A 22,310-nucleotide genomic window follows, 5' to 3' on the forward strand; every position below is an offset into this window, starting at 1 on the left:
ATTAAAAATAAAGGGGGTAGTCTTTAGCTTCCTATATCCCTGCATTGCCAGTTATATGCCACTTTATCTTCATGCTATGACTGCTTTCTTCTGAGAGGGAAATTCCTTTTTCATCAGTATGGATGCACTGTTTTCACATATTACAAGTGCTGTGTTGCCTTGTCAGTCATCCTATTACAACCAGTTTCAGACCAGTAGAGCTGACGAAATGACTGTTGATTGGCTAACATCGACTGGGAGGGACTTGTTGGAAGGAAGGGCTGCAGTCTTACAGCAACAGAGTTTAGACCGTGTCTTTGCTTCATCATCTGAGGGGAAAATTCCCAGGCAGAAGGCTTGCTGAGTACAATAAAAAGGGAATGAGAAGTATTTATCCGAACGTTTCTTCCTAATGATGCAGTGCGAAAGGTTTGACCGTTTGATTTTACCAGATGGTCCTGTGCCTATTGCAAACGTGAGGAGCAGACAGAGCTAAATAAGGTAGGAGATTCATTGTCCCCCCCCCCTTTTTTTTTTGAATGTTTAAAGAGTTTGCTGCAGTGTGCTGCATACCATGTGTGTTGCTTAGGGAAGCCAGTGAAACTGAATTCCTCCGATGCAAATGTAGCTAGCGTTTGAAGGAGAAACTAGAGTTTTACGTAACATTTTCCTTTCAGGGAAAAAAAGGAAGCACAACTTGAATCAAAACCATTCGATTTAAGGGTGAGATAGAAAATCGTGATTTATTTAAGGAAAAGATCGATAGGTCTTTCGAAAACTACTGTGCTACTTAATTGGATTCTTCATAGCCTTCTCATAGCTTGCTCTGGAAAGGTTTCATACAGGGATAGTTAACCCTCAAATCAATAAAGTTTACGATGACTATGTGATTTGAAAAACTGACTCATAATTGGTGGGAGAAAGAAAAAAATAAAAACCTCTTCTGTAAATAATCTTCGGTAGAATGATTGACCAAATAAAAAAGAACAGTCTGTTTAGAAACCAAGAACTGAAACATCTCGGATACATTGTGCCTTTTAATGGAGTTTGAAAAGCACATTTTTAATAACATAGCCAGGCAGTTTCTGGCAAGTTTTTGATACTGTAGCTCAATGTTTACAGTTCTTTTTCTGGCAAGGCTGAGTCTTTGTTTCCAGCTTAGAAGTAGAACCATTATATAAAAAAGTAAAGCTGGGTGAATAATGCTCACTGCAATTATCTGATCTTTATGCATTTTTAATGAGAACACACAGCCAGCAGAATAATTTAATGAGGGCAGGCTAGCTTTTAAAGCTGTGTTTTCACTATGCTGAACCATATCAACTTTCTTCCTGAGAACTAAGAGTGGGAAATGATGGAGAAGATTTATATTTAACACGCTTGGCATCGGGAAATGAAGGGCTATATTTGTTGAGGAATTCTCACTGCCCTTTCTGTTTTAAATTCTGCAAGGCAGAGGGGATCAGTGCCTTTTTGTTAGGCCATGGAAGCATGTGTTTACAATAAATGTGTAACATTTTCAGAATAGTTAGCAAGCACTGAAGCGAGGAAAGAAAGCCTAGCTCTTCCCTTCGCACCACAGAGAATGCTCTTCAAAACACCATTTACTGTCACATTAACAATGGTTACATTTAAAGATTTTTTATAATTGGATAATGTTTATTAATGTAAGACTAAAATGGCATTTAAACGGCATTTTCTTATCTCTAAAGAAAAGTGATTTTTCTAAGGACTCTCACCTAATTTTCCATGGACTAGCCCCATGACTTAGTTAAAAACAAGTCCAATGCCACATAGATTCTTCTAGACCCACTGATTTTACTTTCAAGGAGAAGTGCAGGACACTAGCCCAGAACTTCTGACGTCATCTCCCAACTATTTCTGCTGTCTGTTCTTGTATTCAAGCTCTGGTGAGAAGAATTTTAACTCCAGATCGACAGGTCCTGAGTTATGTCTTCAAATGGTGAAATGTCTAAATTCTGAACTGACCTGAATTGTTAAGAGGGTTTCTATCTAATACCTGCCTGATAATCAGACAGTAAAGGCCTTCTGTCTGGTGCCTGGATTGGGAGGGGGGAGGGAATGACGAGAGGTGCTGGCACACTGAAGCAGAGAGCTTCTCTGGCCCATCCTCCCTTTTGGTGCATACAGACAGTTGCCACCATATCTAGTCTTCCCAGAACAAGCACTGAGGAGGCAGCTTCCACCAGAGTCCAAGGGTAGTCATCATGGTGGCAACAGCTGCTGCTGTGCAAAGACTCTATACCACCACCATACATTGGTCCAGGAGGGCCAGAAGAACAGGAAGGTGATAGCAGTTAATGCGGCACAGGTGGGAAGCTATTATTAGACATCCATGTGCAAGTTTGTCTTTAATAGCAAGCTTTTTACGAAAGAATTTTGATTAGAACAGTTTGTGTCAGGAGTTCCAGATCCTATTCTATATTCACACTAGCTGATTGTGTAACCTTAGCCAAGTCACTACCGCAGTGTTTCCATATTTAAAGTGAGCAACACTGTCCCCATTACCTTGTAATTTTTGGTAGTATGAGATCTTTTATATTCAAAAAAGTTGTTTCTCCCTGGGTAAAATTATGTCTTTAATATTCAAAGGCATAAAGCCCCAGTATTAATGGAACTGTCTAGGCAAAAGCGTCCCAGAATTAAGATGTATGGTCGTTGTATACTTAACCCTTAACAGTCTTGCGTAGTTTTATTTTTCTGGAAATTTTCATACTTATCCTGCAAGATTAATTTCCCCAGCTAAACAGAGCACAGTGAGAGAATTAACACAACCAAGACTGTGTAAATAAAAAAATTCTAATTATAGATCTTGTTTTTAAGAAAAGGCTTAATATTATTTAGTTTGGCTCTTGTGGGAAGTTTGTGACCATAGAAAACACAGGACAGAGTAAATTAAAGAAATGCTTTCAAATAAAATAGTCATCACTGCTGTTTGACTGCCTTTTTTTTTTTTCAATGTTAGCTTAATTCATTGTTTTGCAACAAAAATAAATTAGAAAAATAAGTATAGTAGCCAGGTCCAAAATTTTAGCGTATTACATGGGTATTCAAGACCAGGCAGCCAAGATTGTATGCAAGAGATAAGAATTAGGTGTTGAGAAAGGAGCTGAAAAGTGTGTCCTACCTGAAGTTAAATTTGGGTCACTTACAATGGAGATGTTTTCTTCTTATCTTTCCATGCTATCTTCAAGAAAAGATAGAAGGAAAGGCACCTTGAATTGCTTAGATTAAAATAAAACTAAAAGTTACACTGTGTTACCATCCTACAAACATTTTTGAAATTGTGCCAAGTAAAGCTTTCTGATTAATGAAGAAACATTATAATCTCAAGTGACTGTTTGTATGTTGGGTTTTAGGGTGATAATTACACAGTAGAGAAATCTCTTTGTCTCTTTAGATATCTGAATCCATCAAACTAGGCAGGAGGATAACATGGCCCAACTAGGAATGAGGCAATGTTGATATCAGACAAGCAGACAAAGATGGAAAAAGTACAGGAATGTCTATATGGATAGTTTGGTATGAAGAATCAGAGTCCAGCTGGGAGTTTGGAAATAAAGAAGGTGAAACTATAGTTCAGAATGAGGATTTACAATTCAGGAACAGGTAAACACTGCAGTCATTTGTAGTTTAGACACTTTGTGGACCCAAATCCCAGGTATAGGTCTGGAGACCTGCCAGGAGATTGACAGGTCAACAAGTCCTTTACAAGGGAAGGAAAAGACTGAGTATCTGTAATCAATTTGAGCTAATGTTGCTTCTAGAAACCTTGATGTTTTTCCTACTTTGGTGGGAGTCAGTTCTTTAAGGCCAACCTAAAGACTAATGAATTATAGCAAGAAGATGTACCTGGCAGGAGTGATGAGTGAGGGTGTCATGAGTGCAGTCAAGTAATTTGACATTTTATACTTGTTTCTCTTTCAATATAATGAGGCAAGAAGATAAATACCAGAGTTTGTTATAAATTTTTTATAGAACTTTTTACTCCAAGTTTTTTTGATCAGTTGAGATTTTTAAAAATCTTGCTAATTACAGTTGTGATAATAATCATATTAAAGAGTTTAAAAAAATGTTATTATGAGCAAGTTTGTGTAAAACAAATGAGTACAAGTTGTACTGAATGGTTTAGCTTGAGATATTTCAATTTTCTAGCACAAAAAGTTAAATGTTTAAAGATAAGAAGCTTTGTTGCATAAAGTTGAGCAATTTCAATTTTTTTTAAAGCAAGATTTGGTGTAGAAAATTCCCTTTGCTATGATAGATATCAACACTCTGAAATAAAGGTTGACAGGATCATTTTTTGCCTCCATTTAGTTTCTGTCAAAGAGTTTGTTATCTAATGGATGAAGTCCATTATCTAAGTCCATTATCTAATGCATGAAGGCTAGGGCATGCCTGATGTATGGTTTACAAAATTGTAATTTAAGGGAAATCATTGTGGAATGTATATACAAAACTTAGTAATGTTAACCATTCAGACAATTAAATTATATCCAGTTTGGGATCAGATTTGGTAGTGATACTTTTTGGAAAAACAAATATAAGGACTCTTCGTCACCACAATTGAATATAAAAAACAATGAAAATTCCAAGAGTATGAAATCACTGGGTCCATGTTTTATATTCACAGTATGTCCCATAGCAGTTCTCTGTTAAAGCTCGTGTTCACATCATTTTAGAATTTCTGGACTCCAACCAATTAGGGAATAATCTTGGACTTAGTCCCATTCTTCTACAACAGTGGGGAGTGTATCTGATTGAACCCACAGTCTTCAATCTATCAAGGAAAAGTGACTCCTGGCCCTCAGGGCATTGTGATCTTTTTTAAAAGCATATTTACCTTCCTAATTATATGTTTCTTTTTCTACTATTAAAGTTAATTTACATTTCCTAAGCATGTACCAGCTAGGTGATAGGAAAAAGCTACCTGGGAAAGTCCCAAAGCTGGGGAAAGGAGATTCAGCTTTAAAAATTCATCACAGATGCATATAATTCTCTGAACTTAGAAACCATAGTTTTGTAAACCACACAGAAGGTATGCCCTAGATATTTGACTTATGTTTAAGGTAAAAATGCCGCATTAGGTAAGAAACATATGTTAGAGTATATAAGAGGCCCTTAAAAGGCATGTGTCTTTTCAGACAGTCTTTATACACACACACACATATATATACAAACATGTGTGTGACATGCAGCTGCCATTAAGAAGTAATAATTTACAGTAATTGAATGTCCATACAATTTCTACACACATGCATATTCACAAACATATATGGAATTCAAGGATGGTTTTTAAAATACAATGTATACAAATTAATATAGTTATAATATGGTACATAAATGCTGAAAGCATATTAACCCAAAAGACTGATCAGTTGTGTGTGACATGAGTTTAGGAACTAGTGAAGGAGAATCAACAATTCCAAATTTGGGTTGAATCTAGAAATAACTCTTCTAGAAGTTTTTGGAACCACCTATATAGGAGATATGATATAAGATATAGTGAGGTGGCTTCAACCTCAGGAAGAGTTGGGGTCAAGTTCTTCCACTGATCCATAAAATATGTAATCCTTGTTAAGTTTCTTACATTTTTAAGTTGCAGAGAAAATGTTGGCCTACATTGTTAGAAAGAGCTGCTTCATCTCAGAATCCCTATTATCAATTATATCAAGTGTCCAGACCTATCTTGGAAATGGATTTACTGCTTATCATTTTAAGGATTTTTTTCTATGTATATTTCTTGTGTTTTTGAATTATTGGAGAAGAGAACAAATTTTTTTTGAAAGTGTCTTACATTCTTTAAATGAGACATTCAAAGGCAAAATATAGCTAAAACAAAACAAACTGAAAATCTCATTTCCTGATCAAATCTTAGAAACAAGAATAAGCTATATGCTAGCCTTTCTGGATAAGTAAATAGTCTGGGGATATCATGAAGTCTTCAACTTCTAGCCTCCTGTTCCTACTTTTCTCTAGCCAACACCTCCTCCAAGTATCCCACTGGACAATACATATTATTAGTTTGGAGCAAAGAAACAGGTTGGGTTCAGTAATGGCAAAGATTAGTATAAATTTGTCTTAGGAAACTGTGCAATCTAATTTTTTAAAGTTCTTTGTTGGAAGTCAGAATATATGATTTTTATTCTAAATTTTAATATTAATTTGCATTTTTACCCTGGGTCCTTATAAGGTGATAGGATTGTAAACTTAAAGCAGCTGGAAATGTTTACAGACCCATTAGTCCAATTGTGTAATTTTAGATGAGGAACCTGAGACTTTAAGTGACTTGTTCAAGGTCACACAAGTAAGAAGTAGGCAGAATTTGAATCCAGGTCCCTGGATAATACTAACACATTGCTCATAAAATTCTAAATTCCTACAATAAAAGTGGTTGTGAAGAAGACTATAATAATACAAACATATTTCATTCATTCAATTTATTTAAGTGTTTCTGCTTGTTAGTTTCTTTATTCCCATATTTGGTTTTTCCCAATGGATTTTTGGATAAAATGTACTAGAAAATTTATTGATAGATAAAATTGATAGACTTTTATCTTTGAGATAATTGTGTCCATACAACATATTTCTGAGGATACTTAAAATTTTAATATGAATGCAGAAAAAAAGAAGGGACAAAGAGGGAGTGAAGGGCAGAGAGAGGGATGGAGTGGAAAGATATTGAAAGAAAAGTTTGAAGGTGGGAGGTTAATTGCTTTTATTCTAATAAGCTTAAAATTTGCATCAGGTAGACAGTTTAAATTATAGTACATCAATATCATGTATAAATGAGTGAGTGTGTATGAATATAGTATTTAGTGAAATAAAATAATTTGTAGTTAAAATTGCACTGTTGTTTGACATGGGAGTATCTTGTCTGGCCTTTTGAAATAATAATTGAGTTAAACGTGGCACCATCAATTGATAGTTAGAAATTATTAGAAATTGGCTCCATTTCTTTACTTTAAAAAAAGCCTTCTGACAGCAACCTATTAATCAAAAAGTATTTATGGAATTCCTATTTTATGACCACCATGATTTGAGGATGGAGGGAGGTGTAAAAAATGTTCATTGACTTCAAGGTTCTTTCATTCTAACTAAAGATAGTGCTGATAAAGATGAAATAATTTGAAAAAAAACAAATCTTATACTATCAGATGCTACTTAGATGTGTACAAAGTATTAGAGAAGTATCTAGATTAGCAGAGGGAAGAAAAAGATATACATATATGTATATATCACATTTATGTCTCTATATACATATATATATACATGCATATACATATTATATATATATATATATATATATATATATATATATATATATATATATATATATATATATATATACATGTAGGGGTGTGTGTGTGTGTGTGTATGTATGTGTGTATTCCAGAAGGGGAAAACATCAGAAACATGAAATGATGCAGAAATGGTAATGAGTTTGGCATCAACGGGTAACAATGACTTGAATTTAGAGAAGAGATTCCCTATTAGGGAATAAAGGGAGAACCATTTGGATACATAAATGAGAACATATTATGTAGGACCTTAAGGGGGAAAAAACTGGCAAAAGAGTTTGAGATTAATGAGGTAGACAACTATGAGTGAGACAACTATTCCAGGGAAGTTGATCAGGTAGCATTATGTAAGATAAACTGGAGGAAGGAGAGACCAGAGAAAATGAGACCAGATGTAAAGCTCTTGCAGCAACACAGGCATGAGATAGTGAAGGCCTGGAGTAAAGGTGGCAATTGGAATGGAGAAGAAAGGTTGAATTTCAAAGATATTTGGAAGGGAATAACAAACAATCAGAAGCTTTGTTGAATGACTGTATATGTCAAGATAAAGAAGAGTAAGGGTTTCTGATAGTAAGGATGGCAGTTTTATTGGCATTAACAGATTTGGGAAAGTGATCTATTTAGGGCAAGGAGGAGGATGAGTTCAATTTTCCACATAGTAAGTTTAAGGAGAGCAAAAATCCAAAAGGGGCATCTTGTAGGGCATATAGAAGTTGGAAAATGAAATCCAGAGGAGAAGTCAAAGTGAACTATGAGCTATGGTGTTATGATTCATCTGCAGAGGTCATAGCTATAAATATGGGAATTGTTGAGTTTACTGAATGAGTACAAAGAAAGAAAGGAATATATGATCAAAGACCACGCCTTGAAAAACATTTATGGTTAGAACCAGATGAGGAGGCACTGGAAAAAAGAGAAAGAAAAAGGAATAACAATATAGAAAGAAGATTAGAAAAATTCAACATCATAGACACCAAAAGAGGAAAGAAAAACAATACATTTATTACTTGCGTATTACATTCCAGGCACAATGTAAAAACATTAGGGGTGGAGAAAATTCCAGGAAGAAATCTGGAATTCAATAACATACCAATTTCTTTGGCTCTGGAGGAAGCAACATGACTTCCCAAAGTTTTTTTTTTTTTTTTTTTTTTTTTTAACCTTGATCTCTATAGTTTTTGGTTTCTCTGAGAAATGTCATATGTAATAGCAACAATACAATTGAAGGTTAATATTCTAATACATTTTAGAACAGTGGTTGAAAGGGAAATACTTGTTTCATACACATAAGCATGAGAAAGGTGAAAAATGAATTTTGTTCTTGGATTGAAAAGTGAGAGATTTAAAAAGTTAGCATTTCACTAGTAACAAGAAACTTAATCTCAGAAGAGTTTTTATATTAGTAAAACCCAGCACATTCTTCATCTGCATATACATGTGTGCACCTTGTGGGAAGAGGAAGTATTTTATTTGAATGGTTTACCATATGAATTTCTGCATATAATGAAGTAAAGATCATTTGTGTTTCTCCATCCACCACCTCTCTTGTGGTCTTCCTCTTACCATTTTCCTAGTTTAGCCTCTCCTCACCTTTAACTTCGACTATTAGAGCCTCCTAACTAGTCTCTCTGCCTCAATCTGACTATATTACTGCAACCTTTCTCTTTCTCCTCCATGCACACTTAATAAAATCTATTGATTCCCTATTGCATCTGGGAACAAATAGAAGTGGCAACATTTAATATTTAATTTTGTTATTATTGTTCAGTCATTTCAATTGTGTCTGACTCCCCATGACCCCGTTTGGAGTTTTCTTGGCAAAGATATTGTAGTGGTTTGCCATTTCCTTCTCCAGTTTATTTTCCATTTGAAAAAAAAACAAACAAAAACAAAAACAAAACACTGAGACAACCAGGGATAAGTAGTTTATGTAGTGTCACATAGTTAATTGAGTCTTTGAGTCTGGATTTGAACTCAGGTCTTCTTGATTCCAGGCTCAGAGCTGTATCCCTTGTGCTACTTTGTTTCCAACCTATATTTCCAATCTCATTATGCATTATTCCCCTTTATACACTCTACAATCCAGCTAAATTAGCTTTCTTACTATTCCTCACATAGATCGTCCATCTCCTGACTTTATGATTTTGTACTGGCTGTCCCCCATATTTGCCTTCTCACTTCCCTCTTAGAAATCACTAAGTCCTCTTCAAAATTCAATTTAAGTACCACCTTTTACATGAAGACTCTACTAATACTCATGCTTGCCTCTCCTTCCATTAGTTTGTATTTATTTTTAAATATATTTTGAATATGCCTACACACGGACAAATTGTTATCTCAGATAGGAGGTAAGTCTCTCTAGGGTTACAATTATTTCATCTGTCTTTATTTTTCCAGTATCAGCATAGTACCTGACACATAGTACTTAATAAATGCTTGTGTAAATGTAAGACCCTGTAGGATCTAGGTTATTTCTAGAGTTGGTCTAAATCTGTTTTTAAGCTACAGTTATCAGGAAGAAAAGAACTTCACTGGGATAGTAGTAAGAAAAAAAAAAGAAATTAGAAAATTATCCTATCATTTATCTGGCCACTCCAAGATTAATATCTCCTGATGTTTGTGATAGATGTTTAGAACCCCTTAGAAACTGAGGAATTCTGCTGCCTGAATAGTTCCCTGGCATGTGTGTGGTGCCTGCTGCTTGTCCAAACCTGAAATAGCTTTAAGCATTTCCACAAAGGGGTCATACAGTACCAAACTCCCTCAACTATGACAACTCTTCCCAAAAATCAAGGTGAGAAGCAAAGAGCTGTAGCATTCTCTAGAAAACAGCTGAACTCCTCATCACTTTCCCATTTCCAGGCTGTTGAGTGGCTCAAGATGGATGTTCTGCCTCTGCCTGAGTTTGCTTATTGTGTATATAACCTGCCACCAGCTCATGTTTCTGTGGAGACAGACCCTCCCCACCATCACAAGGGATTCAGCCCCTGCTGTCCAACCTCAGCAGGCCAGGGAAGGAGGATGTGTTTGTTTACATGTCTGCACTGTGGTTTTGTTTTCATTCGGAAGTGTGTTTCTTAAATCAGGTTTAGATTAGCTTTCCCAGATAGTGGTCAGAACACTAGACTGAGAGTCTAATAGGCCTGCTTCCATTCTGCAATCCTCCCTGAGCTGATTTAGTGACCTCTTAAAAACTAGACAGAATATTTTGTGGACCACAATTTCTCCCATGACATAAACAAGAGCCTTTGCTCCAAATTCCCTCTTAGGACATTTTAGAGCAAGGTGGAAACAAGTGTTAAGCAAAACTTTAAAATCCTAAGTCTATTATCTTTCTATGTTAATTAATAGATTATCTAGGAGCTATCAGTCTTTGCTTCAGCTAGTAAGTATGCATGTGTCCAGGAATCCACTATCCAGTTCTGGTCTGTCTTTCAAACACCCCATGCCCTATAGCCAGGGGATAATAAGGTACTCTAAAACATTCTGTTCCTTGGGATGTAACTATCAAAAACAAACAAAAAACAATACTAGAGTGAAAATTATTTTCAAAGTGAAACTATGTATATTTTTAGAATATATTTATTTCTTCATATTCATGAAAATATAACAGTTTTGGGAACAATTTCTAGATAAGGCCTTACAAGTATCAAACTGTACATTTTGTAGCTCAAAAAATGATTTTAAAAATTTACAAATAGTCTTGTGTTTTCTGGAGACTGACCATGACCTTGAGTTCAATCAGTCCCCCAAAAGTCACATGCAAAGACAGCAAAATTCTCTGATAAGAATGTGCTAGGTTCTTCTCAGGAGCTAAATCCTATGCCAAGCAAAAGCAGTCTATGTCAGAACCCATAGAACTAACTTCTTATCCTTTTATAGAAATTGTGATGATGATGATGGTGGTAATAATGATGATGATGAAAGTATTTATGTAACCCTTAAGGTTTACAAGTTCTTTACAAATATCTCATTTAATTTACAACTTTGGAGAGTAGGTACTATAATTATCCCTATATTATAGATGAGGAAATTGAGGTACACAGAGGGTAAATGATTTGTCCAGTGTCATACAACCTCATAAGATCTGAAACTAGATGTCTGAGGTCTTCCTGATTCTAAGCCCAGAATTCTATCAAATGTGCTATCTAGCTGCTACCTAGGGAAAAGGAATATTCTCCTCACCCAAGCCCCCTTAGGGATCAACCAATCAAAGAAATATAGGAAGAGAAGGGTATTTGATACCATGTTATTGATAAAGTAACCATATTTAATTCTGCAGAAAGAAGGATCTGTATCTGCTTTGAAGCTTTCATGCTTTGTATTAATGTGAGCTCTTCAGTTTTTGACTAAAAATTCCCGTCTAAATTTAACTTAAAAGCCCATATCTTGGATCCATTCCCAATTTTTAAAAATGGTTGATTATAAGAATTATAAGAATGCTACTATTGTTTTTAATATTGGAGCTGTGTATGAGCTTGCGTGTTTTAAAGTAATGAATTATAAGCTTGATCTCTTTAATACAACTTGTTTTTGCCTTTTAAAAAATATGTAATATATATATATATATATATATATTTTAAACCACAGATTTCTACTTGACCACTAGGGAGCAGAAATTTCCTTCTTTGCTTTAATTCATGATGGGGAACTCAAACCATAATTAATAAATAAATAGAAAATAAGGAAAGAGAACATAATTTTTACAGGAGGTGAAAATATAGTGACTCACAGCTATAGATTCATATCAATATAGTGATCTACAATTTGCAATTTGAAATGTCTTTTGAGGTAGATAGAACAAATACCCATTTTATAGATGATGAACCTGAAGGTCAGAGGGTTTAAATGGCTTGCCTCATAGCCAGTAGAGAAGCTGAGCCTCAGACTTAGATTTTCTAATTGCCAATTCAACACTCTTTCTACTATGACACATTGTTTTTGATAAGGAATGGCTGGAGGCCATTTACTAAAGATGTCCAACATGAAGGTTGATGGCACTTTAAAACTAGTGGGATTTTTTGACTTATATTTGTTCTCTTTATCAACCACATAGTATATCTAGAGCTAATTGCCTTGTCCCTGTGGAATTTTATTTGAAGTTCTGGTCTCTGGCTTCTGTCTTAATAATTAGTGTGGAAGATAATGAGAAAATATTTCTTCATTATGTATGTTTGAATAGGTCAAAATTCCGAATTGTTGTATTAAAATTAATCAGTAAAGGTATATTTTAGGTCATTGGCTTTTAGCCATTATTCCTCTCGTGGGTCCTTAGGAGTTAATGTAAGAAGGGCATCAGTTCACAACATAAAGAGTTCTGTTGTTGGTTGGTAGGATCCTGGAAATCCTGATATTGGTTTTGTGAAGTGTTCTGTCTTGTTTTCTGATTTTTTTTTTATCCAAGACCATATGTTTAGTACAAATACAGGTTATAATGTACATTTTAATATCAAAAATAATAATCATACCTGCATGTTCAGACATTAATGAGAATGATGGCTAGTTTCCCAAGGCCAAGACTGAGGAATCTGCTAGGAGGGCAAGGAGAGAGATTTCTCTTCACATGTTTATCCCACAGGGCCTGTTGCTATAATACTTTCAGATTCTCAGAGGAGAAAGAGAAAGTATTTACTTGTTCATGTCTTCCCTTGTGCATTTTCTCCTATCCTCACATTTTGAGAAGAAAAATTAAGCATAATTTTTCCACGCAAAATTTCCCTTTAATATGTGCCTTTTTCTCCTACTCTGAGCAACCAAATGCTACTGCCAGTGGAGACTTCTCTAAGCAGAACATAATTTATCCTTACCAGAACAAAGGAGTAAATTAAAAGATCAGTTGGCTACTTGCCACTGGCTAGGATAGTAGGAGGAAAGAGCTAGTTAACATTCATTCCCTTACCTCTATTCAAAAAGCGTTCACCCCCAATGTCAAACTATGCTTCCTTCTATCTTTTAGGCCTGAAATAGGGAACTGCCAGACACAGCACATCTCTAAATCTTTGGGGAAAAAGAAATAATGAAGAGCTGCAATTATTCTTTCTTTCCTTGAACCAAAGTAGTTTAAATCTCAAACAGGAAACTTGAAAGGAAAGGAAATCTTAAATATTAAAAATAGATATATTTTAATCACTCCCAAGCCATCTCCTTTACTCTCTACATGCAGATATTATCAGAGTTATCTCCATGTTATGATGAGCAACTATGCAAAATTTTGCTTGAGGAAAATAATGATAACACTAGTATATAGCTATGCTAGAGAATAATAATAGTAATACTATTAACACCAGTGCAGAAGGACAAATACTGAAGTTGAAACTTAAATACTTTGACCCACATAATGAGAAGGGACTCATTGGATAAGATCTGATGTTGGGAAGGATTGAAGGGAAAAAGAGAAGAGGACAACAGAAGATGAGATAGCTATTATCATGGAAGAAATGAACATGAACTTGGATAGACTTTGGGAGATACTGGAGGACAGAAGAGTGGGCCATGGGATTACAAAGAGTTGTATCTGGATGAATGAATGAACAACAACAACAATGATAACACTAGTCCATAGTATATATTAAGGGATAATAACAAGAATATTGAACTAGCATATAAAATATATTAGAAGACAAAAATAATTGTCATACAATAATAATGAGAGCACTTAGTATATGCTAGTGGTTAACAATGATATTTATAATGATTATAACAGCAGCATATGACATATAAATCAGTATTTGTTGAAAGAATATCTTATACTTTTAGCACTTTATAACTGCCACATGATTTCAGTAATTGGGGTAGCATCAACCATTCTTATCTTAGAGGGGAAATTATGAACAAATGAATAAATGATTGAAAAAACATTTTTTGAGAGCATTGTTAGCAATTTTTTTCACCATTAAGGAAATAATATGAAAAATATTTGTTTAAGCTAGACTAGACATGTTATTTTTTTAAGTAAATAAAGATTATGAGCTATACAAAAAGAAGCACTCAATCATTCTCCTAGATTGGAGGCTCTCAATCTGTGAGCTTATCCTTTTAATATATATATATATATATATATATACATATATACTTTTTATATTTATTTAATAGGTTTTTGTGCTTTGGGATATTTTGTTTTATTAATTAAAAACATCATTCTGAGAAGAAATCCATAAACTTCACTAGACTGCCAAAGTGGTCCAAGATAAAAATAAATAAAATAAAATAAAACAAAGACTCTTATTCTAAATAAACTTAGAAACTCTGAATATGCATGAATCCTAAATAAAATAAGTATTTTCCTAAGAATGAGTATCTGAGCAGGTAGCTTTACTTTAGTAATGTCAGAGAAGGAAATTAAACCTTATTGGGGGCAGGGGGGTGCTTCTCATTGGCTCCTGAAATTCCAGCTTTATTGGAAACTCTGTTTCATTCACATTTCAGAAAGAGGATGATGGATTGAAAGAGGGAAGGAGAAAGTTAGATACTTTTCTTCAGAATCCAAACTTTTAATGTTTTCTGGTTGTGTAATCATTGCAAAAACAGGCACTAACCTTTGTAACCTTTGACCACATAAGATGTATAGCATCTCTTACAAAACTGACCAACCTACTTCTTTAACATTGAGCACTACTTGAGATCTAAATTAGAGACAACATACCTAAAGGACTAACATTTGTGACAAGGTGGCATATATGTAACATGGGAAAGGTTTAGTAGTAATAGTCACCTTCTCACCTAGCTCACTCTGTGTTCACCCATACCCACACATCTGTGAGATCCTGAAACCCATGGCTCTGGAACAGAGAACAACTAATTGCCCTATATTGGAATCAAAGTCATGAATTTAATCTCATTAATTCAAAGCTATTACCAACTGAGCTAATCAGTCATATAGATGTGTATGTATGTGTGTGTTTATGTAAGTATGGAGACTGAAAGGAAGGAGACAGGAGGGAGCCTTTTAACCACCTGCCTCTTATATATCATTAATATCAATTATATAAACATACACATAAGGTTTTACTGAGGGCCAGGAAGATGATGGATCAGATAACTTCTCAGTCCATTCCTGCCTTCTAATTCTAAGAAAAGTAACTGTACCGTTTATTGTTTCCCTAGGACAAAGCAGGCAAAAGCTTAAGATTTTTCCTAGAACCAATAACCTTTTCCTCTAACCTGGAAGTAGTGTCCTAGTTTAGTATATGACATGGTACCATATTATCTGTGTTTGTTTCACTTACAACTCATTATTTGCAATGGTTCTTTCACATCTGAAATACAGAGCTGGAGTTAAAAACCAGAGGAATCATATACAAACAAGAAGGAAGTGAGACAAAGTTCGCTTTAACAGTATTCAAGGAAAACATAAGGGTTAAGAATGAAAATAGAAGTAGTGAGAGAACTATCAGAGAATTTACTGTAGGTAACTGGGATATAAAAGTTCCCTTCTCTACATTCGAGCAGAAATGAGATCCAAAGCCATGAGCTAAAATAATTTTAATTCCAAAAATATTTATTGAGTAGCTACAGTATACCTAGCACCATAGATAAATGCAGGAGATATAAAAGAGATGATCCCAATCTTTAAAGACTTTATTATATCTTTGGAGGAGTAAAGCATACATATATTCCAAATTCATCCAACAGTTAGTCACTAAATCCCTATCATGTACAAAGCACAGCGCACTGTGGAAGTTAGAAAGATTATTGGGAAAGAGTGCGTCCCATCAAAAAGTTTACAGTCAGCAAAAAAGAAAAGTAAGATATTTACACAGATGAATACAATAGAAAAATTTTAAATGTTAAGTGCATGAAGAATAAAAAAATGTTATACATCATCTAAAGGATAAAACAATCTCAGCTTGGAGGAGATAAAAGCAGGCTCCATGAAGGAAATGGAATTTGACTTGAGGGACTAGTAGTATGTCAACAAATAAGTTAAGGAATGACCTTTCAAGTCCTATTCAAGGAACAGTGAGTAAAGAAGTTGACTCAGAAAAACTTGGAACGTACTCTGGGGAAAAAGAAGGACCCATTTTGCTTGTAGCATATGAAGGATAATAGCAGGAGATGAAATTGGAAAGGTAAGTTGGAATCACATTGGCTCCCATGCCATGATGTTTGTTCTTTATTCAGTAAAAAACAATTAAAGAGAGAGACATTAAATTAATTTGAGTTACATGATCAGACCTGTGAAGTAAGAAGACTAATATGGTAATGGTGTGAAGGGTGAATTAGAAAGAGTCGAAAAGTAAGGAGGATTGATAAGAGAATATTACTAAACTCTGATCTAGAGATAATGAATCTTTAAATCAGTGTAGAGGCAATTAAAATGGCAAGGAGTTGAGAAGTATGGGAAATATTGATCAGGTCAAACAAAAAGGAAATGTCCATTTTATAGAGGTAGAGAAGAAGAAACAAAAACAAAGAAACTGAATGTTACAAGCATGGTAAATGAGGATGACTGACAAAAAGGAAAATCTGGAAAAGGAAAAAGATTTAGGGTTAATGATTTATTCAGACTTAGCTATGTTGAGCTTGAGGTTCCTATGGGACATCCAGATGGAGATATCTAGTAGATAGTTATTAATACACTGCTACTCTTAAGTTTGGGAGAGGGGTTAAGCTAGAAAGGTCTACTTGGGAGTTATTTAAAATATATATATAATAATTGCAAATGAAACCAAGTGTTAAACTCTTTACCAAAGACTATCACTAGATTAGCTCCATGAGGAGCTTTTTTTCTTTTTCATTTTATATTACATTCATATACCAAGTGCTTCATTGGTACCTGGTAAATAATAGATAGCTAATAAAATTGGGCATCTAGGTGATGCAAGGGATAGAGAACTGGGCTTAGAATCAGGAAGATTTATTTTCATGAGTTCAGATCTGGTCTCCAACACTTACTAGCTATGTGACCCTTTGCAAATCACTTAAACCTGCCTCAGTTTCCTCATATGTAAATGAGTCAGAGAAGAAAATGTCTTTGCCAAGAAAATCCAAAATGGAATCATGAAGAGTCAAACATGACTGAAAATGACTGAACAACTATTCCAATAGTTACTGAAGTCAAGTCCACAAAATTAATGGACATGACTGAAAAAATGTTTTGTTTGCTAAACGTGTTATAAAAAATAAAAATAGAGAAAGGCCTATTTGCTAGAATACTTAAGGGGAAAAAAAAGCTTTCTTGGGTGTACTAGATTTGAAATGGACCTTGAAGGAAGAAAAGGGTATGGTCAAATGAAGAGAAAACAGGATAGGAGCCACAATTCTGTTTGAATCTGACAGTGTGAACAAAGATTTGCTTGTATCCTGTTTTACTATTAAATTTATAGTATTACACCAGCCAAAATATAACTGGCATATATAAAAGAAACATTTTTCATTGCTTTCCATCTCTGAAAAGTTGGGTTGTTAAGGAAAACATGAAGGAAACCACTGTAGAGCTAATAGCAACATGAGGCAGAACAATGGTTTAGTTCTTCTTCCTCATGCTGAGGCTACAAGGTTCCCCAGAAATATCCTAATTTTGTCCAAGAATTCTATCACTGAAGCCCAGTGCTGTGGTTTGGATACAGGTTGTTGCCTCTGTTGGCATCTCATTCTCATTTCTGGTTACATGTTGCAGCTACATGGGAGTATCACTTGGGTTTGGTGGTAGTGGGGGAAAAAGGTCATTATGAAGGAGAACACATTGGGTACATGAAATAGTTTGTCCTACTGTTGTTATAATGGGTGAGTGCTTTTTATTTCCTTACTCTAAAGAATTACAGATACAAAATCTGTGCAATTTCTTTTGGTTATTGGTGGAATCTTTTATTTCTACTATATTGGTATCTCTAAACTATGGAATTATAATTGTGTCAAAATTAATAAATGACTGGGTCCTATTTTATAAAGTAGAATTTTCTTGATATTTCCCTCATTCTTCCCATCTCTTCCACTCTCCTTCCCTCCTTCCATCTGTCTCCTCTTTTTTCCTTCCTTATTTAAACATGTATTAAGTATCTAATCTGTATAAAATAATGGGTTAGTTAGTCTCTGTAGCCACCGACCTAGACACTGAGTTATCTGTCATTTCTGTATCTAACAGAAGAAGTGTTAAGTCAAGCCCAAGCAAAAGGGATTTTTTTAAGATGCTGGTACTAACCTCACTTTGTCTTTTGGTTATCTTATTGTCAATCATCCTTACAGAAGGCAGGGCTCATAAAAATAAAAAAATAAAAAACAATGACCCTGCCTGAGCAACTCTATTTTGTTGTCTCCTATATATGTCTCTTGCAAAGTACACGGAAGGAAAGCAAGGTCATTGCTTCCTTCTTCATGGTGAATTCAATAGTCTCTCCCTCCTCCCCTCTAGTTAGCAAGACAACCAAATAATAAGCCTATTCATTGCATTTGACATTTGATAATGATATCCTCAAAGTGCTCCATAGTTTAAAGACTGGTTTACTGGATTAAGTCATTGAACTGCTTGCAAAATTCCAGGCTGATTAAGTAATGTTTAGATCATTTCAAGTGTTCTAAAAAATAATTTTAAAGACTTAAGGGAAAAAAAAAAGACTTTAGCAATTATGCCTTTTTAGTCCTTAGTAAATATAAGATAATCATTTAGAAAGCTATAAACTTAAAAAGTCAGGGAAAAAACTAAATCATTGTGCAATACTTCATCTCAACTGATCATAATGAAGAATGCCTACCAAAGTGTTAATCTGTAAAGTTAATAGGGAGAAGTCAGATGATACACAGGATGATTTCTAGACTGTCTTATTTTGGTAAGAACCATATAATTTTGGCTATTCTATATGACGATGGCATTTGTGTTCTATGTTTTAGAGTGTTATAAGAGAGATTCCTAACCAGGCATCATGGATCCCTTTATAGATTTCCATAAACTTGGGTGGAAAAATATATCTTTATTTTTGCTAATATCTAATGTAAATTTAGCATTTTCTTCAATTATTTAAAAACATTCTTCTGAGAAAGGGTCTTCAGGTTTCACCAGCCTGCCAGAGGGGCCCAGCACATGCAAAATGTTAAGAATTGATAATGTGCCTTGTTTCTGATTTCCTCAGAAATTTTCATTCTTCACCACAAACATAATGGTTTGTTTATTTTACTGTGTGATGCAAACTGGACAAAGAAATAGTCATTTGTTTCATTGCTCTTGTTTTGCTTTGGAGAGAGCAGTTCTGGGTACATCTTTACACTGCCAATAAGAGCTGATGACATGGTAAGGTAGGAGTTGTATAAAGGTTGACATTAGGTAGACGTTGAAAGCATAAAGCTCTTTCAAGATATATATTATAGAAGTTATCTAGGGTAACTGGACATGGATCAAAATTGAGTTTGCATGACAATAAAATTTTACTTACTCTGATTAACTGTAGGAGTGAGGTGAGAATTAATTTAAAAACTTGAATTATAGAATATATATAAAGAAGTGCAACTTTTGTTCATTTATAAGTAAATAATATACATTGAGTGAATTAAGTAATACTTGACAATGATGGTCCATAAATGTCTTGCCCTAATGTTATTTTAGTTGTTTTTAATAGCTATCACTTAGTTTATGGAAAGAGAGTAGGCCCTGGGAACAGAAAGCCCCAAGTTCAAGTCAAGACATACCAGATACATGGCTATGAGCAAAGTCCCTTCACAGGCATCTCTGACCTTAAATTATCAATGAGTTCCAATTTGCATCAGCTTGAGGAATTTCCACTCAGGGAATTTCTTTATATCAATGATATCATAGATTTAGACTCCCCACAAGGATGATTAGTGTTTACCAGCAGGCCTAAATCATTGAAATTCTGATAAAATTGGTTTTTCTTCCTTAAGGAGCCCAACCATAAATCAACCGACACTTGAATTGCAGAAACATTAATAATAAGGGAAATCTCTGTAGTAGGGATACCTATATTTTGTAATTAGAGAGGGACACAGAAGAGAGAAGGAGAGATAGGAAGAAGGGGAAAAGAGAGAGAGAGAGAGAGAGAGAGAGAGAGAGAGAGAGAGAGAGAGAGAGAGAGAGAGAGAGAAGGAAGGGGAGGATGGTATCCAAAATTTAAACTTCCATCAGTGGCCCCAAATGTTAATCTGTTCCAAACCTCTCATAATACATGTTGGCAAACTAAGGTCAGAGAAATTAAAAAATTTGCCCAAGTTGACTTATAGAATAAATGGCAGGCTTGAACCAAGGTCTTCTGACTTAAAATTACCACCGTACCTACTGCAATAGTAGGTAACACTTCTTTTTGTGATCATTGAATATTTGGACTGAAGAAGATTTCAGAAAATGAAAAAGAGCTTAGTTGTCTTGGGCCCTTAATTCATTAGCTATTTGTGACTGATAGTCTCTGAAAAACCTAAAATACTCCCTGGAAACAATTTTATCTTCTTGTTCATTGGAAAGAGAAATGTTAACTAAGGCTTTAAATTTTTCCACATCTAATTCTGTCTCTCTTCATAGGAAAAGGAGAGAACTTGGAGAAAAAAAAATTTAGAAGGAAAAAGGGGATTATAAGAAAACAAAATTATTAATATATGTATAAGGATCAAGTATATCTGACATTCAGCAGGACATGTAAATGAAAGTTCAATCATTAAGTATCTTTTCATAGAAATGTGAAGACAGTCTTGTTAAAATTCTCATAGAAGTATTAAGGAAATATAGGTATGTGTGTTTGAGGACTGGGGGAAAAGGGGAGTAGAGATGGATGTTCTTGTTTTGTTTCAGAAAACTTCTTAATGTAATTCCTTGACGTTTTGACATCTGCTTCTTTTAAAAGGAAATATATCTATATACATGTATATAAATATAATGAAGATATACATATATAGATATATATATTTATATGCTCCTATGTTGTTGTTGTTTTGTAGAACATCACGTATTGTTGTTTGTTTTTAAAATAATAGATTTATTTTTTCCTCTCTGCTGAAGGACATGGGTAGTGTAAGTGCTATGATACAATGCAACCAGCTTTATACTAAAGCCAGCAGATTTCCTTAATATACTTATTGCTGTTCTATAAATAGCATGGGGGCATCCCATAAACCTGAGCCACAGGTATCAAGGGAAGAAAAGGATCAAAGTATCAGACTAATAATCTTGGCTAGAAAGTGCACAATGACACAGTTCATGAGACTGCCCACCTCTGTAGTTCATTCACAAAGTGAAAGTTTATGACATTGGTACCAGTGAGTTTTGTGCCCATTGCTTGCCATCTGAAATAAAAGTTTTTTTAGGCTGACTGTCAGAAATGTTTGTTAGAAATAGGCTAAATTATATTTTAGAATTTGCTTCTAAGGGTTTATTTTTATTTCATAATGTTCATTTTGAATATGTATTTTTTATTTTTAATGGATCACATCCTTACTTGGCAGCACCATGCAAGAAATACAAAAAACACATAGAAACAAATAGATGTAGTCAGTGTGTTGTAGGGTTTTTCATAAAAATTCTAGGTTGCTCTGAAAAAAAAATCTTTCTAAGGAGAGTAACTTTAGCTTCTGTTTAAAGAACAGCAGGAGAAGAAACCTGATCTAACAGCAGATATGGGGTGGAGAGTAGAAAAGAGAGGAGGGAGGTGGAGTAGTGATTCTTAATTTTTAACCCTGCCATTACTGCTGGCTTTTTCTATGACCTTAGCTGAGATTTAAAAAATTCCTCTGGACTAATTTCAGGGGGACCCATGAACATGAACTTCAATGGGAGAAAAATACATCTTTATCCTTACTAATCTTCGATTTCCTTAGTAATCCCATATATTTTATTTTATGCTTTTAAAAACATTATTCTAAGTAGTTCCAGTAAATTTTCAAAAGATCCATAATACACACTTATAAAAAAGGTTTAGAACTCCTGTTCTATAAACGCCTGTTTATAGAATGAAAATGATAACACTTGAAATCAGCAGAAGCCTTAATTAGCATCATTATTTCAAAATATAGTTATTGTTAAGCCATTGGTATGGTGAGGAACCCTAAGGAAAGAATCTGCTTGGGACTTTAAGT

The 22,310-nt window shown here is 34.5% G+C and overlaps 1 protein-coding gene across 13 annotated transcripts in view; it reads left to right on the forward strand.

The window, feature by feature from the left end:
- The first annotated feature begins 233 nt into the window (after nucleotides 1-233).
- Nucleotides 234-22,310, forward strand: part of MBNL2 (muscleblind like splicing regulator 2) — a 179,326-nt gene continuing 157,249 nt past the window's right edge. For 9 of the 13 annotated variants that reach the window (XM_023500527.2, XM_031958568.1, XM_023500524.2 and 6 more), the window contains exon 1: nucleotides 234-480. The gene's annotated coding sequence lies outside the window, so the exon portion shown is untranslated. The remainder of the gene's footprint in view (nucleotides 481-22,310) is intronic. The other 4 variants (XM_023500529.2, XM_012546256.3, XM_023500531.2 and 1 more) reach the window with 2 other exon arrangements.

The sequence above is a fragment of the Sarcophilus harrisii genome, chromosome 3 (assembly GCF_902635505.1).
Source record: "Sarcophilus harrisii chromosome 3, mSarHar1.11, whole genome shotgun sequence".
Classification (NCBI taxonomy): domain Eukaryota; kingdom Metazoa; phylum Chordata; class Mammalia; order Dasyuromorphia; family Dasyuridae; genus Sarcophilus; species Sarcophilus harrisii.